Source organism: Taudactylus pleione, unplaced genomic scaffold (genome assembly GCF_031769625.1).
Source record: "Taudactylus pleione unplaced genomic scaffold, aTauple2 ptg000127l, whole genome shotgun sequence".
Classification (NCBI taxonomy): domain Eukaryota; kingdom Metazoa; phylum Chordata; class Amphibia; order Anura; family Myobatrachidae; genus Taudactylus; species Taudactylus pleione.
In genome coordinates this window covers 10,568,359-10,580,751 of record NW_028284529.1, presented here as the reverse complement: position 1 = coordinate 10,580,751, position 12,393 = coordinate 10,568,359, and the positions used below count along the sequence as shown (strand labels likewise).

The window sequence follows — 12,393 nt, the reverse complement described above, 5'->3', positions numbered from 1 at the left end:
CTGGAGATCTTCCTATTTCAGGCTGTTCTCACTCCATTTACAGGCAACGTGCTTAATTTTCTTTCTCCTTCTATACAGAACGAGATGCTGTAGACTGCTAGGATGAATTAACGATAGGATGCTCAGTCAGTTGTATTGGGAGGAAGATAGGCTGAAATGAAGCAAGATTTGCATTACATTTGGCAACTATTCGTATGCAGACTTTTTTTTAATCCTAGCACATGTGGTTTTACTTTTGCAAATCATGTGTACATCACATTAATTGGCATTTTAGAAATTGTAATTTTCACTGTCCAGACGAACTGTCAATATTACAGAAAACAAAATATGTATTTTTTTAGAGAAGGTATTGAGTTGGTTTACTGTGATGAACTATGACATATCCATATATTATGTGTTACCTTGTTTTGAATAAAGTAATTAAAATAATTAGTGTAATTTAAGATTCTACAGTATTTATGCTGTAAGCATTCATTTGGAATGACAGTAGGAGCTGTGTAATGATTTGGGACACTTTTGTTGGTCCCTGTGTAGTGGTTTAGTCACATGTTATTGTCCAGGTGTTCTTACAGGGCCTCATAGTCTCATATTGATTAACCTTATTTCTTTGTAACATTCATTATTTATACTGTCTTGTGCAGTAGTGTAGAATTTATCTTCATTGTATATAATTATTTTTATATAGAAAATTGTTTTTATTTTCAAGTGTGACATGACAAACTATTAATGCACAATCAGCGGAAAATAGTGGTGTCATTGCAAAGTATGACCTTGTTGAACTGCTGTCCTCATTAAAAATACTTTAGCAATACAGTACGTCCCACCCTTGAGACTCATTTTAGTGGCATTCATAAAGAGCTGCTATTGCAACTATAGTGTGCAATTACACTTTAATACTACTGTACTGTGGTATACAACTGAATTAATGTCCAACTATGTATACCCAGTTGTATGCTGACCAAGCATGTTGGTTGGCAGTGATGTATGTATGTTATTTACTTGTAGTAACAAGCTATAGATGTGTTAGTGATGCTGAACTTTTATGTTATTGTGTGACTTCTTCAAAATACTGAAAGAGCTCACAGGAGCACAGGTCTGATTACTTTTGGTATCAATGAATGCACGTCCTGGCTCCGAACATCTTGCTGTCTCCTAGATTTGATCTCCCCAATCCAGGATTCTGCAATAATTTGTCCACCCCAGAGGTATAACTAATGTGGGTGTACCAATACATTTGGTACTTTGGTTTCATGGTACATACGAGGTGCACATTGTAACAGTTCTGCTTAGGGTACCCATGGGCTAGCTCAGTCACCATACCTTCCTACATTGCTGGATCCCTGATCATGGTGGGGTTCGTGGCCACATTATAAAAAAGAGGGTCTGCATAATATAGTGTAACCACGCCCCAGAACATGTATAGCACTAAACTTCTCCCATTCCTGTACCTCCTGCACTCACATCTTTAATGCTAGAGACACCAGTGGCATTTGCATCTGGTGTCCATAGCTGGCAACTGTAGAGTAGCTAAGAGCGTGACATACCAACTGTCCAGCAGATCAGGACAACCATAATGGCTGGTATAGCCCCTAAGTCAGGACTGTCCTTTTGAAATTTGGACATTTGGGAGGTATGCATCACTGGGCTCTGTTGGTTGGAATGTGGAAATGGCCCATGCACATGGAATTGCTGAAAAAAGAACTTCACAGTTTTGACAATACAGTCCATTTTATTTAACATTTTACTGGTTATAGCACAGAGGTTTTAGGTACATAGGAGGAGATGTATCAAAGCTTGGAGAGAGATAAAGTACCAATCAATCAGCTCCTGTCAGTTTACAGGCTGTGCTTTAAAAATGACAGAAGCTGATTGTTTTTTACTTTATCTCTTTACAAGGCATGAAACATATCCCTCAAAGTTTCAACCAATCATCTCCAAACTGTCATTTTTCAAACACAACCTGTAAAATGACAGGAGCTGATTGGTTGGTACTATATCTCTCTCCACTTTATTTCTCTCTTTGCTTTGATAAATCTCCCCAATAGTCTCTATTCATGTGGTGGGATATAACAGTATCACAGCTCTACTGACAGGAAAAATAAATTAAACAGTTTTGTGCTGGGTGCACAACCGCTCCTAGCGTGCCTATAAACGCAACTCTATGTATGTATCTTGGCTGCCAGTTCTCCACATGGCAAACCCAGAGGAGTAGCGTGTAGCCAGAGCGCCCGAAGCACATGCATGTTACGGCGCCCCCCCCCCCCTGTAGTAGTGCCCATATGCAATGCCACCTGTAGTGGTGCCCATATGCAATGCCCCCTGTAGTGGTGCCCATATGAAGTGCCCCCTGTAGTTGAGCCCTTATGTAATGCCCCCTGTGGTGGTGCCCATATGCAGTGCCCCTTGTACCCCAGGAGAGGTCCCCTTTATCCAGTAGTGTCCCCAGTAGTGATCTGCCCTATGCAGTGCCCCTTATACAGTGCCCCCAGTAGTGGTCCCCCCTGTGCAGTGCCCTCAGTAGGAAGCCCCTTATATAGTGCGCCCAGTAGTAGTCCTCCCCAGGCAGTGCCCCCAAGAGTGGTAACCCTTATGCAGTACCCTTTAAATAGTGGCCCAAGTTGTAGTCCCCCCCATGCAGTACCCTCAGTATTGCCCTTTTCTATAGAGCCCCCAGTACTGGTCCCCTGATGCAGTGACCCCAGTGGTAGTCCCCCCACTCCCCCTATGCAGTTTCCTAGTAGTAGTCCCCTCCCCTTGTAGTGCCCCTAGTAGTAGTCCCCCCCTTGTAGTGCCTCTAGTAGTAGTCCCCCCGCTTGTAGTGCCCCTAGTAGTAGTCCCCCTCTTGCAGTGCCCCCAGTGGAGGGGTATACAATCGGGAAACCGGCTACCTTAATACCGACAGCCGGCTTCCGGACTGTCATTTCCCGACGAGGGTGAAATGCCGGGCGTCTAGATAGAGAGGCCTGACATTTCCCAGACGCCAGAAGACCGGCACTAGGCATCCCGATCGAAGGGATCACTATGATTGCATCTGCCCCCCAAGAGATGGTATTGAGAACCTCAGTGAATTTGCAGAATTGTTTGATTAAATGTGTTTTTGTCCCTTCCCATTTTTGGCCCATTCACATACTAATATTTTTTTTATCTATGTGATAACAGTTATCTATCTCTATATTTAACCATTGCCTCAGAACTGGTTCACCATTTTATTGTTTCCTCCTAATAGAGCTGACTACCCTATACGTACTGCAGCAATCAGTTACCTAAGTCACACCTGTACCCTGGTATTTAGTGTAACCTGCTCAGCCACACCCCTTTGCCCAGATTCAGGGATCACTAATGTTGGGGAGGTATGCTATATTATTCGTACAGCTAAAAAACACCTGAAAGTGTATCTAGGCTCCTTTAAATTATATTACAAGTGAGATAGGCATCTCAGTCTGGATGCAGTCATAAGGTCAACTTTCACTATGTCGACACCACAATGATCATAATAACTGTTCGACATTGTTGAAATGTCAATATCCTCATTATGTTTACAATTTCGACATCAGAAATGTCGACATGTGGAATCCCTACATTCTCAAAATATCAGCATTAGGATTAGGCTGCGGGACGGAAGAGTTAGGCTTCAGCACTAGAGGGAGGTTAGGGTTAGGCTGGGGTGGAAGTTAGGCCTAGGCACTAGAGATAGGAGTTAGGGATAGGTGGAGAATACCCACCAGAACCGCCACTCTGTCACGCCTCTCCAACAGAACAGCTACAGATGTGACCACCAGGGGAAAGGAATGTTGAGTAGCAACATGCTAAGCATGTTCACATTTCGACCATGTCAACATTCTCGACATTATGGGGTCGATTTAATTTGTTTGCCCCCGTGAGTCCGTGTGAGTAAGTGCAGCTTTATGCAGCACTTAGGGTAGCTCCGAACGCACTGATTTTTATTCGCAGCCCCATCAAGATCATCTATTTTGATGTACATTTTATCTAACAACCATCATTTAGTTACACCTATGTTTATCGCAAGGGCAATTTTCCATATAAACCGTTATGGTAATTGCAACATACTGTAAAATAAATTAGGCAGTCATATGCAGCAAGCTAAATTATGTAAAAGTGTTCATGCACTTGTCATCTACCTCTGTTTACAAAATCTCCCATAATTACTGTGCCTCCAATGCTAAAGTGTGTAGTAATTAACCTCTGAGCAGAATAGATATTAAATCGATAATAACACCATGAAGAAAAATGCTGTATTAATGTGCTTCAGACTTAAATGAATTTTGGTCAAGTTTTGTAACTGGTAATTATCACCAGTACATACAATTATATATCATAATTATCATGCAATATACAATCTAGTTGTTTGCTACATAAAATAGATTATTTTATTCTACCACACTAAAAAAAAGTAAAATAAAAAAGTACTTTCTAAATGTGTTTAAAGAGAAAATACATTTTCCTCCAATAATGATCTTCATTTTTATGTTGTTTTATGTAGGTTAAAGGTATAAAGTACAGGACAGGACAGGGCTAGTGATAACAGCAGGGCCACCATAGGGGACCCTGAGCACTTGGCAGAAAGGGGGAGGCCCGGCTCCTACCCCTCTCCCGGACCCATTCCCTGTTTCCCTACACAACTCAGTCATTTCAGCCATTTACTTTTTCTACGGAGAGCAGCAGCACTGCTGGCGTCTCCATCAGATTAGGTTGAGTCGGTGGACGGCACTAGGACCTGCCGCGGCTCTAACAGCCCTGGTCCGTCCAGCAGCGCACAGGCACGTCAATGCGGGTAAGTTCAAATGCACTACCAGCGGGCAGTGCTGTGCCTTGAAAGAGGAGGAAGGGGGGGCTTGATACACAGAAGGGGCCTAGCTGGACACTCATAAGGGGGGCTGGCTGGACACTTATAAGGAGGACTGGCTAAACACTCATAAGGGGGGCTGGCTGGACCATAAGGGGGGCTGGCTGGACAGATTAGGGGGGTTGATTGTACACACATAAGTGGGCATAGCTGGGCACAAAAGGGGGCCTGGCAGGACGCAGAGAAATGGGGTCTGGCAGGATGCACATACAGTAGGGGCTGACTGGACACAGAAGGCTTGACATTTTTTGGGCAAATTTTGTAGGAATAAGGGAGCGGGGGAAGGAGAGGGGCTGCCAATTTTTTCAGTCCTGGGCCCCACAATTTCTGATGGCAGTCCTAGATAACAATATTGGATACCAAAAGCATTTATCTTATCTCCAACATCATCTTGCCAAACTTTGGTGGAAGTTTGTAAGTACATAGTTTTAACTGGTAAGATTTCACATGATTGGTATATTTGCTAAACTGCTTGTTTTTAGAAGTGGAGATGTTGCCAGTACCAAATAATCGGATTCTAGCTATTATGTTCTAGAAGGTGCTAGATAAATGTTAAGTAGAATCTGATTTGTTACTATGGGCAACATCTCCACTTCTAAAAACCCGCACTTTAGTAAATATACCCCGATGAGTGGGGCTGGGTCAGAGCACCCAGAGTGGTAATTTTCCTATTCTCCCTTGTTTCTTACAAATTATATTGCTAGAGCAGTTGTGTTGCATTTTAATTTATCTGGAAAATTCAGTTTGTTTTCTCATAGCACAAAATCTAACTGCAAACATAAAATAACAATAAATGCAAAATATTGTAGTTTAAACAAATCACAGTTTAAAACAATAATTTTAAGCTGAAGATGACGTTAGCCATTGTAGCAAACAGGTTACATATTAGAAAAAGTACCAGGAAAGGGATCCGTAGCTTCACTCCCCAAAATTCTCCATTCGTGTAATTGCGGTCAGCACACCACACATGCGTAGTAGCACAGTGACCGCTGGGAAGTGAAAGTAAAGTGCTCATCACAGGGATAGGCTTCTTTCTGAACTTCTGTCCCTATGTTAGTACATCCCAGCGGAACTTAATTTCTTATTGCAGCAAATAGCAACAATAATAGAAATGTGTCTAGCATCCAATAGTTAGTAAATATGCCCAGAAGTCTCAAATATATCAGTGCCTTCTATAATTTGAGATATTTATAAATCTGATGACCTCTTATTTTCATCAGTTAAACTGTAATAACAAATGTGTGAAAAGAGAAGACCCATAGAGAGCTGGTCCGGGCTCTGGTAATTTTTGGGGGTGTGGCCTTATCATGGGAGGCATGGCCACTTCCTCTTAGGAAAAACATATAAAAAACAATAATAATAATTGTGCTCTGAAGAGGGAGGCGCTATGAGCCCCATCAGCCAGGGGAAAATCAGAGTGTCGGGGGAAGTGATCGGTGTGATCGCCCCCCCTCCCCCCCTCACCTCCGCAAAGCCAGAGGAGACTTCTGCTGTTCGGCGGCAGCAGCCTCCCTAGCCCCACTGCAGTCCAACACACAGCAGCATGTGCTGAGTTGGTGGGGAGAGGGGCTGCTGACAGGTAAGATGGAGGGGGTAGCGGTGGGCCCGGCCCCTCCAACAAGCCTGGGCATGGGTAATTCGTGCCCACTCTCCCCCCCTTTCAGCGCTCTGGGAAATGAGCACAGTTTTAGATAACTTGAAGCTAATTCAATTGTAACCAATACTACGGGACCTACTGTTTATTGCCATAATCTATCAACAAAGCTTGGCCAGTGCAGTAGAGTAATTCAGCTGTCCCAGCGCCTCTGGCCTGGAGTGATAACAGTTAGGTTACGCCTTCATTAGGTCAGTATCAGGGGATATGTGCATGGGTGATCTAACTAGCTGAATAAAAAAAAGTTTTTTTTCTTAAATTATAAAGGTTTTTTTTACACTCCTTCTTATAAAAATTATTGCATCAGTAATTGCCACATCTTATCGCCTGCAGTGGTTACCTCCAGCAATAGCAGAGCGATGGGTAATGGTAGCCAATTTATATATAAGATGATCATGTAAGCTCTTATGAGCAGGGCCCTCTACCCTCTTGTGCTTCTCCCTACTTTAGTTTCATCTACTTCTTACTCACCACTAGGGCACCTAACACTTGGCTGCTTATGCTCTGTTGCTTATCTGGGTGTTATGATCACTAATGTAGCAATATGTATTATCCATGTCCTGGTCCTGTATTGTATTGTTCTGTAAGTCGCTTGTCTACAACTTGTTTATGTGCTTTGTAAGGCGCTGCGGAACATTTGTGGCGCCATATAAATAAATGATAATAATAATAATAATAATCATCCATTTTGCACGTTAAAATATAACTAATTTGGTGGTAGTTTCTCTGTGGTGGATGTGCATGACCTTACACACTCGCTAGTCTAATTTTTTGTGGTGCCACTCAAAATATAAAGATCATTACTGAATGGAGCTTTACATATCTGAGTTTGCAAACCCATAGCAATAGCATATTGTTCAGATGTGGATGTACTGCACAGTTAATATATCATCCTCTTAAAATGCATTTTGTGACCTTTTTAATTTTCAACCAATATTCTCTTTGTGCTGTTGGATTTTTTTGTACTGCTTTCTACTAGACACTCTGTAATTTTTTTTCTTTAACAATGCTCCACAAAGACTGCCTCATACATTTTCCTGTCACTGCTGTTTATACTTTCAGTCATAGTCTACCATTGCAAATGCTCATTCAATTGTCATGGACATACACAATGCATTATTTTGTATGTAATTTTATGGTTTTCTTGGGTCATTTTGTGTTTTCCACCTGACCTTCATCTTTACGCAGATGCAGATTCATAACCAAATTTTGCAGAAAACCATAATCAGGTTAAAATTAGAGATGTGTTTTGGTTTTGGATCCGGAATGCAAAACCATCCTCACGTGTTTTGTTTTTTTTGAGTTCCGAGAAGCAGGAAGATCCGAACCGGGACTCGGTTTGACGCGGTACCCCAAAGTGATTCCAAACTCGGTTTGACTTAGAATCCCTAAATTTGGTGTTGAATCGGACCCACACATCTCTAAAATTTCACACACAAAAAAATCAGTTTTGTAAAATATCACAAAAAAATCAGTTTCATAACGGAAGTAGCTAATTTGCAGAGGTACGTTCCAGCTATGCAGTCATTTGCTTCACAATTTTGTGATATTTGTAAATTTGCATATTGTTGAATTTAAATTTTATGACTAGAACTCCGACACCAAATGTCCATTTGTCTATTGTGTGATCAGGGCAGGATCGAGACCACTTCAGGCCAAAATTTGCTGGCAGAAGCTTTACAATTGCAAAATCTCTACCAAAGACATAGGGCCTGATTCAGCAAGGATTGCAAATAAGAGACCGCACGTACCTGGGCGCTGCGAGAATATGCTAATAAATGCATAGGCACAGCAATCGCAACATAAGATACAGACGCCCAGCACTACATAAAGCCAGCCTACCTCCCTTTACTCTATGCTTGATCAGAATGCAGGCTTGCGAAAACATCGGTAACATCGAGAACCACCGAACCCGTATGCACAACTGGGGCAGCCCTGACCAGCCGCAGGATTGTGGCAGCTTCCTGTGTGAATCGAGACGTAAAGCTGCGTATGCCGCTGCACAAGCTTAATTATGCACGCCCCTATAACGCCATTCAGACGCACAGGCACACCTGCGTTTGCTCGAACACCCCCTGTCATTGGCGTAAGTTCATCCCAGACGCCCGGAGGCAAGTTATAATTTGGTGCCCCCCCGTCACAGCCGCTGACACTGTAATGTAGCAATTCTCATGCAGACAGGCTAAAGATAGACTAAGACAGCAGCTGATGGTCTGATACGGAGTTCTCCACTAGTGTATGGTGGCTTATCAGGTGCCATGAAGGGCCATGATGGTACATAGTTACAGCCCTAAGTGGGGTGAATATGTTGTGGACAATGGAGGAGGTGCCCTCTTTAGAGCTGGAGCCCGGCGGCAGGCCCCTCCATTGTCTCCCATAGTTCTGCCCCTGCATGGGAGGTCTCTCCGTGCTAATTGCATATGCCATGCGATCCCTTACTTGATCGCAGTGACTGGCTCGCGCATGCGCATTGAGATGCACATGCATATGCAGAGACGCAACATCGGCCAACTGCGAGCAAACTCTTCTTTGCGATCCTTGCTGAATCAGGCCCATATTTCCTTTCCTGATTTATGCCAAATTTGTCCCTTTCTCATTAAGCATAGATACAAGTAAGATTTCCAAAACTGTTCTGCCTAATATTTTTCTCATTGCTTGTTTGGCTGTAACTGTAACACAAAAGTATTTTCATCATAGGTCTATTCATACTGTAGGCTAAATATATTGCAAAATGTACATTTACAAATACAATACAGAGTGGCATTCCAACTGGTGGGGAAACGAATGCAGAACCTGAACATGTTGCACCATGAAATTAAATTCAAGTGATATTTTATTCATCTCTCATTTAGCCCATGTAGGTGATCATTTTTGTCTCTGTAAATGTCTAGATCTCAATCTGCCAGTAACAGGAATGTTATTTTTTCTCCAGTCAGTCACTGCTTTACATAAGGAATGTGACAATTACACTAAACATAAAGCTACCTGTCCTTGAGTAATATTCATCCCACACATCCAGTTACTATTAAATGCCTGCCATTTCCACTTTGAAAATTATGCCTGCAATAGGTCGTTTCTTTCTCATGATGTAACAAATTACAAAACCATTATCTAGGCTCTTACCATATTCCTTTTGTACTATTGTAACACTTACTTCAGTACTGTATGTGCAAACTGTCCCCACGTTAGCCAACATTGAATGCTGTCTGCCACTGCTGTTCCTGCTAACAATTCTTTGTCACAATGGCAATTGGATTAAATACCGACGCCGAAAGCCTGAATAATCTACATCCAGACTGGGGCTGGTAAGTACCCTAACCCTTCCCTGTCCCCCCCCCCTATCCCTAACCCTCCCTTAGTGGTGCCTAATCCTAATCTCCTCCGGGTGGTGGCTAACCTCCCCCCGGAGTTGCCTAACCCTAACCCCCGCTGCCCGCACCCTTAACCTAATCCTCCTGAGGGAAGGGGGTGCCTTTACCTAACTTCCCCCTGGTGGTCTTAATCCTAAACCCCCCTTTCCCTAGCCTAACCCTAATACTCCCGAGGGGGGAGGTGCCTGACCCTAATTTCCCCCCGAAGGTCCCTAAACCTATCCCTCCCCCCGCAGCTAACACCTAACATACCCCACTTACCTTCGTTCGGCATGGCAGCTGTCGGGATAATGGCATCAGGCTAAAGATAGGCGTCAGGATTTAGACGCATATCTTTAATCAGGCTTTCCGCGTCAGGCCAGCATTCCGGATGCTGGGAAGTTAACTACATCCCGTGGCAATCATATGATGCACAGATCTGCATCTACTTGTACAATCCTTCTTAACCAAACAAACCCATAGATGTCACTACAACTATGCACCTGTCCTTAGTCCATCATCTTCACTGATAACTTTGTTTAATTAATATCTTCCGTACTTGTGTTGTATCCAATTTACGGGTTTCCTTCCTTCCTTAACTATCCAGTTGTCTTTTAAATCTAATCTCTTCTGAAATTGTGGGATTTTATTTGATACAGTGATTATAACAATCACATTTCTGCATAATGCATTTTTTCTCTGACATACACTGCTCACTTACCACTGACACATTTTGGGGTCCATTCATTAATATTTCATTAAGGATCAGGGGTATTCATTATAAAAGTAATATGGGAGATATCACTGATGTCTTCTGCTTACCTTTCAGCCCCGATTTGTCCCGCTGTCCCATACAGTAGTAAGGGGACCTAAATTCCTAATATTTTCGGAGCTTGACTGCGGGAACATTCGCCATCTTCAGATGGCATTTGTTCCCATACCCTGCTCCTTCCCTATGTGAAGGAGTACCGGGTAGCAAAGTGGGATCCTTTTGGATCCCTCTGCCCCTGTCCGGCTCCTTCCGCCGGACGCTAGGGCTTCGTGCGCCTGAAGCCCAATTCACGCAGTTGCTCTAGCACTGCCCGAGTCAGCCTCTGCAGTGCTAAGTTGCACTGTTCCAAAAGAAGCAATGAAGGGGATTGTGGAGACAGCTGATTTTCGGATCAGCTGTTTCTGTATCGGATCAATGTTGAATTGCTTCGGCGAACTTGTATCCACTGCTGCTACTCACAGCGAGTTGGATACTTAATTATGGGGGGCCGCCAAGCCCTCAATAATTAACATAATGAATGGATCCTTAAATCACATTAACATATTGAAGTAGCTAAATACAAGGCTTACAAATTCATTGAAATGCAATAAGGAGCCTGTGTAAAGTACAGAACACATGCAAGTGTGTTGGTGAATAGTAATCAAATAACTTAAAGTAACAAAACAGTTGCCAAAATACTGAAAATAAGTCCTAAAAATGTTGAAAACATTAAGTTAATACAACAGACAGTATACACAAACAGCTATATGTGCCCCTGGGGATGCTTAGCAATCGTATGTACTGTACCTCTTACACTGGTTGTTGCAGAATTGTGTTAGCTGCTAAGAGCATTGATGAAAATGTTTGTACTTAAATCTCAGTTCCTTTATTAAATATGCTGTAATGAGTTTTTATTTGCTTCCCTTGATATGGAAGGCTGTGTACTCTTACATACAGTATGTGACTATACATAAAAGCCAAATGGCTCAGCTTAACTCAAAGGTAATGTAAATTTTATTAGGTAGTATTCCAACTAATATTTCTTTCAGCAGCTGATTTCTAGAATTACTCTCTCTCTCTCTCTCTCTCTCTCGCTCTCTCGCTCTCTCTCTCTCTCTCTCTCACTCTCACTCTTTCTCTCTCTCGCTCTCTTTGATCCATTCATGGTCAGCCCAATGCCCATACGTTGGGATCTCCAGTAATGTCCAGTTATACTGCATGTAGCTGTACTGAACCATAATGTTAGGCTTATTGTAACATCTAATTACTACAGATGCACATGATTTATTTTCTTATTTTGTAAGCTTGATGTAACTCCTATGGTCTATCCTAATTAGATATGTATGAATAATTATCACAGTACCATATTATTGCTCTTATTCTGTATAAGGAGTTAGTTACCAACATAGGTTCCAATCTTTGTTTTCACAATGAGATATACTGTGGGGTCTATTCAGCAACAGTGACAATGTTGCCCAGAATATTATCGGGCAACATCGTCAAGATATTTTATCAACTATGATAAAATATGTAAGCTATTCAGCATTATTTTCAGTAGGAACAGCGGTTGCGGTAACACGCTGTCCCTGCGATGTCACAGAAGGGATTGTTTCGGGATTCCGAAAACAATCCCTCCTGTTTGTTCCCTGTGCATGCTCCGTCATGCGCTCGGTAACAGTCTCCGTCCTGGCTTCCCGGTGACCGCGGAGGGGTAAGTACAGCTTTACCCTCCCGAAATTGATTGATATGTGTATACAGGCTTTATACTAGCCAG

The 12,393-nt window shown here is 42.6% G+C and overlaps 1 protein-coding gene across 3 annotated transcripts in view; it reads left to right on the top strand.

Moving 5' to 3' along the window:
• Window positions 1-12,393, top strand: part of LINGO2 (leucine rich repeat and Ig domain containing 2) — a 1,482,402-nt gene that overhangs the window by 1,280,866 nt on the left and 189,143 nt on the right. The window lies entirely within an intron of this gene.